The sequence below is a fragment of the Alexandromys fortis genome, unplaced genomic scaffold (genome assembly GCF_014885135.2).
Source record: "Alexandromys fortis isolate MF-2015 unplaced genomic scaffold, M_Fortis_MF-2015_v1.1 scaffold_87, whole genome shotgun sequence".
NCBI classification, from domain to species: Eukaryota; Metazoa; Chordata; class Mammalia; order Rodentia; family Cricetidae; genus Alexandromys; species Alexandromys fortis.
The window spans coordinates 1,377,178-1,383,075 of NW_026067971.1; the positions used below are offsets into that span (position 1 = coordinate 1,377,178).

Sequence of the window (5,898 nt, forward strand, 5' to 3'; positions counted from 1 at the left end):
GAGAGAGAGAGAGAGAGAGAGAGAGAGAGAGAGAGAGAGAGAGAGAATTTAATTAGTGTTACTCACAGGAGCATGGGCAACTAGCCAGTGACCACTCCAGTCAAGAAAAATGTTTGTCTCCCAGCAACCTGAACAATGCCTCTTGTACCCTAGTGACTGGCCATAAAGCTTGCTATTCCAGGAAAGGGGCTAACACTACATCATAAAACAGGCTAATCTAAACTTTGTTTGTGTTTGTGGAACCCAGAAGGTCTGACGACCATGAATAGCAGCAGCTGGTTGACCAGAAAAGCAGTCCATCTGAAAATTATGACTGCCATGGGCCACACCTGGTGTCCCGCCCGAGAAATCTCTACATAGACCTTGACTCAGCAGCCCGGATGCAATACAGCTTTTTCTTTTTCTTTTGAAGTAGGGTCTCATATAGCTTAAGGTCCCTTAAAATTGTTTGTAGCCAAGGATAATCTTGGACTCTGGACCTCTTGCCCCACCCAATTCTGGGGATTGAATCCAGGGCCTCCTGCATGCAAGGACTACAACAACTCATCCCCAAAACCTGCCCCCCCCTTTTGGACTAGAGTGTCCATCTTCCAGTTTTTTTGAAATATCTTTACAGGATGCAACAGCTGCGCCCCAAACTTATTTTTTTCATCAGTTCTAGGAAAAGAAAGTAAAGACATGGCAATAATTCATTTCGTAGCTGACCCTTTTCATAGGTAACGTGGGCAGGTGTTCAGTGAGCCGTGTTTACAGACGAAGACTTGGAAAACATAGCAGGCACCTGTCCCTGGAGGGGGTTTCCCTGGCTCCAGCTAGGATGTTCTCGACTTCCCCATCGACTGGGGCTGTGCTTGGCGCCCTCACAGAGGGCGCGTTTCACCCACTGGTGAGTGAGCAGACCCTAAGCCCCTCAGCAATGGGAGAAGTCAAGTTTCCCCAACTGTCCAGACCTCCCCACAGAAGTCCCCAGAGCTTCCCTTCATCTCAAAGTCCAACACTATGAAGCCAGAAATCATATTCTGAGCGATTACTTACCACAATGCCTTGGAGAGCAAAGCATTTTAGAAAATAGAAAAGAAATAGAAAAATTTGTATTCAAATTTATTTTGCATTGCCTTTGAATATTCAAATGCCAGAAAGAATATGAAAGAGTAGCTGATAATACTGGGTGGTTACCTCAGGTGATAACAGTTTTTCACTTTTATCTTTATAATTGATTATTTTTGCGATAGTGCTGGAAAGACTGTTTGGACTGGGGGACATAGAGCTGTGCTGGAGTACTTGTTTAACGTGTGAGCTGCCCCGCTGGAGCCCAACAATAGCAATAGCAACAACAAAAAGTTAGAATTAGTGTTCATATCTTTTATAAAAACCGGCAACTAACATCTTTAAGGGGAGTAAGCCTCATCGACAGCTGCAGGTTGTTTTCGTTTACATGTTTGTTTCTGGACAGGGTTTCTCCGTAGTTTTGAACTAGCTCCTGTAGACTAGGCTGGCCTCGAACTCACAGAGATCCGCCTGCCTCTGCCTCCCGAGTGCTGGGATTAAAGGCGTGTGCCACCACGGCCTGGCTATAGCTGTAGTTCTCCTGGGCTCAAGCACACGTGCAGCACATCGCTGGCATTTGGTAGACATCAGTTGAGAGAGTGAAGGAGCATCTTTCTGCTATCCTCCCAGAGGAAAGTGATAATCCGCGCTGTGACTGTAAAACAGAACAGTGGGCATCTGGAGGGTTCCCAGAGAAAACTACGGTCCTGTGGTTCTGTAATTACTCCCTTCCTGGCAACCCTCCCTCGGCCTGTTGCGGGTGTTTGTGGGTTTACACTGGGTTAGGTAGACTTTGAGCAAAGGGCTTATAAAGTGCACACAGTCTGCCCCAAGGCAAAGCATTGTACATGAGCATCTATCTGCTTATTGCCAGATCATTGGTAAATATATTTTCTTTTCTCTGCTAGTGGTCTAAACAGTTCTCAGTCAGTCTAAGATGTGTGTTACTAGCCAGGGTGGTGGTGCCTGTAATCATAGCACCTAGGAGGTGGAGGCAGGAAGAAAAAAATTGTAACGATAACTATAACAAAACCTCCTATCTTTTTCATTTTTTAAAAACTTTATGTATGTATGTATTTATTTATTTATTTACTGTATGAGTGTTCTTATGATAAGCTTGCATACCATAAGAGGGCATTGGATCCCATTATAGATGGTTGTGAGCCACCGTATGCTTGCTGGGAATTGAACTCAGGACCTCTGGAAGAGCAGCCAGTGCTCTTAATCATGGAACCATCTCTCCAGCGCCTCCCCCCCCTTTTCATTTTTTTTTTAAACCCAGGAGAAATTTGAAAACATATATAATATGCCTTACACATATGGAAATTATTTTTAGTCTCTTTGGTATTCTAATTTTTTCTTATTTCTAATTACAAATAAAATAATAAATCAAAATGCTGCATGCTTCTTTCATGAATTTCTTTTTCTCTCTTGAACCGAGGGCTTCTTGCGGTGTTAGGCGGGTGTTCTATCATGGCACTCTATGCCCAGCTAACTTCCTCTTTTGGAGGTGGGAAACAGTGAGGTGCGGAACTGAAGCCAAGCAAGGGTGAGGGGTGGGCGGGGTGGAACGACCGGTTTTGCAACCAATAGATACCCTCCTGACCGAGAAGGTAGCCGATAGCTGTGGTGGAGGAAGCTGCTCTGTACTGTCTAGAAGATCAGCCCTAGAGGGAACTAGCCACCCGGGATAGCCATTTGCCTCTCGCCCCCCCCCCCCCTTTCTGAGGAGGGTTTTCCGCTGCTGTCTAGCCCACGATGTCTTTTTTAGAAGAAACGCCTCCTGCTCAGTTAAAGAGCCGAGAGGCGGAGCCAGAGTGAAGCTCAGAGAAATGCTCCCTGACCACGCTGAAGCTCATCTCTCTTGCCCTGCCCATGATCCCTCCAACAGAAGAACTAGCCACAAAGCACTGAGAGAAGTCGGCCAGCAGACTCGCTCAGGGCGCTCTTACGCTTGCGAGCATGTCACAATTCTGCAGCCCTTGGAAGTTACAACAAAGTGGAAAACCAAAGCAGACAGTCTCAGAGACCCGACTTTTTTTTTTTTTTTTTTTTTTTCCTTTTGGCTTCAACCATCGAGATGTGGCAGCCTTTAACCTTAGTCAACTCTAATGAAAGGTCACCAGGAAGTGAAGAAAAAATTATCTGCCCGGCATCTGCCTCGTGTTACATCACCCTAATTCTATCTATGTTTCTGAGTGTTCTGTGACCTTATGCTTATGTCTCAGAGTTTATGAGGCTGTGCGCCAAACCATGTTGTCCACCCACCCTCAATAAGCCAATTGAGAGTCAAATAAATAGTGGAAAGCAAAAAAAGAAAAAAAAAAAAAAGAAGAAGAGGAATCCAGCAACACCCCTACCAGTCCATCCCCCGTCCACAAATCTGTCCTCTGGATCCCGACTGAAGTTTGAAGGGAAGGCTGCCACTTATCGAAGCCCCACGTGGGCGTCAGCAGCATCCTGGAAGGTGGCCTGATTGACTGCCAGAACTGCGCAGAATCCCTTTCCAAGGGACGCTTCCCTTTGGCTAAAAGTCTTTTCCTTCTCCCAGCATGAGATTCCTGGGGGAAAGTCCGTCTTGGAGGTCTGTGGTTTTAACTGACTGGTAAAGAGTGTCTTTTTAGAATATCTTCGTTTCTGCCAGACCTGTCTCAAAGCACTCGGAAGGCTTGTGGGCCATGCAGATTCCTGGCTAGGGTCTGGGAGTTTTGTAATTAGCGTCTTCGTGGCTGCGGCCTCTGTGTCACAGGGCATGTGGCTGCTTTGATGACAATTATAAAAAGGGTGTTTCTTTCCCCAGGCGGACACAGCCCCTGCCAGCCCCTCTCCCCCACCCACGTTTGAAGAGCACGTGCAGAATCAGCTCACGGGACCCTTGACTGGGGTGGAGATCCTGGTGCACCTGGTGCCCTCTGACTTTTGGTTTGTCCACTTCCCTCTGTTACTCATAATCACCCCCCCCCAACACTTACAAGCCATGTACTGACCACCCGCCTGTGTGAAAAGTCTTGTGGATCAAGGAGAAGCCTGCAATTCCTTGTCTATCAGGATAACCCTGCTCAGAGCTCTGCTCTGCGGTCCATGGCTCTGAATGCACAACGGGACAGAGTGATAAAGCTCCGGAAAAAAAGAAGAAAAAAAATGGAGATGAGGAGGTTGAAACAGGAATCTGTGGGGCCAAGCTCTGAAAAGTAAGTGAACAACACTTCCTTCAGAAGTCTCTTTGTAAGGAAATCTTGTGATGTTTGGCTCACATGCAACATCTTAAATTTATCTATTAGTCTTGGATTCATTCTTGCACCTATATTTCTGCCTCAGAGCACCCCACAGACTTAGATTTTCTTCTTCTACTGTATATTAATATTATAATTTCTTTTTTTTTTCTGTTCTGACTGAAACAATCCCGTCACACAATGACCTCTCCTCTCATGAGTTATCAAATGTGAGACGCGAAAGGTGGCTTTTCTCGTTTTGCACATCAGCGAGTACCGGACTTAAACTTCTAGAGTAGTTAGATTTTTGTGTTCACGAGAATGCCCAAGGATTCTCAAACTTCATCAGCTAAACCTACAGTCATCCCATCTCCTTCTGCCAGGTAGTTTAAACGGATAAACATCTTTCATTCACAAAGAAACTCAACCAGCTCCGGTGAATAGAGGAAGGATCAGGTCTCAAATCAGTAAATAAAGCACATAAAATGCATTCCCTCTGGACACAGAGCTCCCAGAGGTTTCCAGCTGAGTTGTTTCCAAACAGGATGCTTAGCAAAGTCGCTGAGTTTTGCTAAATTCACTAAATTTAAAGCAATTAGGTAAGAAAAGAAAATCTAATCTTTCACCAGAATCTCAAGCTATGGTAGGAATAAGAGAAGGCAATGAAATCACTTGTAAAGGAAACTTCCCCATCTCTAAATATGTTCACAATACCAGAGTACTCACGGTCTAGAGGGCTGGGAGCAGGAAGTGTCTTGCAGGCTGGAGTAGAATCTTACTAGAAGTGAGCTCTGGGGGGCGAAGTGATCGGTTTTCAGGAGCAGCCTGTAGTCCAAAGAGCAGAGTCCTGTGTCCTGATTGGCTGTGGTAATCCAGGCAAAGTCGCCCAAAGCTATCTCTTACCAAATAGGGCCTGTTCCTGTCCTTACACTGGACAACGTACACCTTTACGGGGCAGGAACAGATGGGAATCGTTCAGCAGTTGGTCGGTATTACCTGCTGGCAAAACTTACTGATTCTCACACCTTAATTTCCTCTTCTAATATAATAAACAGGGAAGCATTAGGCGACCTGGAATTACAGACCCATCACACTGCTCTTCATTTTGCTTGTTTCTTGAGACTACTGTACGTAGTCCCAACTGCCTTAGAACTCATACCTTAGGATGGTCTGGAACTCAGAGATCTGTCTGCCTCCGTCTCGTGAGCACTGGGATTTAAGATGTGCTCCACCACGCAGGGCTTCTGATCTGACATTTCTCTTTGTCTTTTTCTTTCGTCTTCTTCCCTCCCTCCCTCCCTCTTCCTCCCTGAGGTGCTGGGGGCTGAACCCATAACCACCACATGCTAGGTGAGGGCTCTTCTGATCACCCACACACTTAGCCCTCTGCAGCTTTGTTTCCCGTAACTGATCGAGCACTTGCTATGTGTTATTTTTTTTTTTTATTTTAAAATGTGTGGTTGTTGTTACTATTCCCCACCTTCCTGTCTCTGTGGTAACTCCCCACGTACGCAGGCACCACAGCCTGCACGTGGAGGTCAGAAGACAGCTTTTAGAAGTCCGTTCTCTCCTTCCATCTGCTGAAAAAGCCTTGTCTCTTGGTCCAGATGTTCTGCATAGCTGTGAGCTTTCAAGCAAT

General features: G+C 45.9%; 1 protein-coding gene across 1 annotated transcript in view; it reads right to left on the reverse strand.

Annotated features, from left to right (window-relative positions):
* Positions 1 to 5,168, reverse strand: part of Plac8 (placenta associated 8) — a 21,681-nt gene extending 16,513 nt beyond the window's left edge. Inside the window, exon 1 of the mRNA XM_050155825.1 lies at positions 4,986 to 5,168. The gene's annotated coding sequence lies outside the window, so the exon portion shown is untranslated. The remainder of the gene's footprint in view (positions 1 to 4,985) is intronic.
* Positions 5,169 to 5,898: the final 730 nt, after the last annotated feature.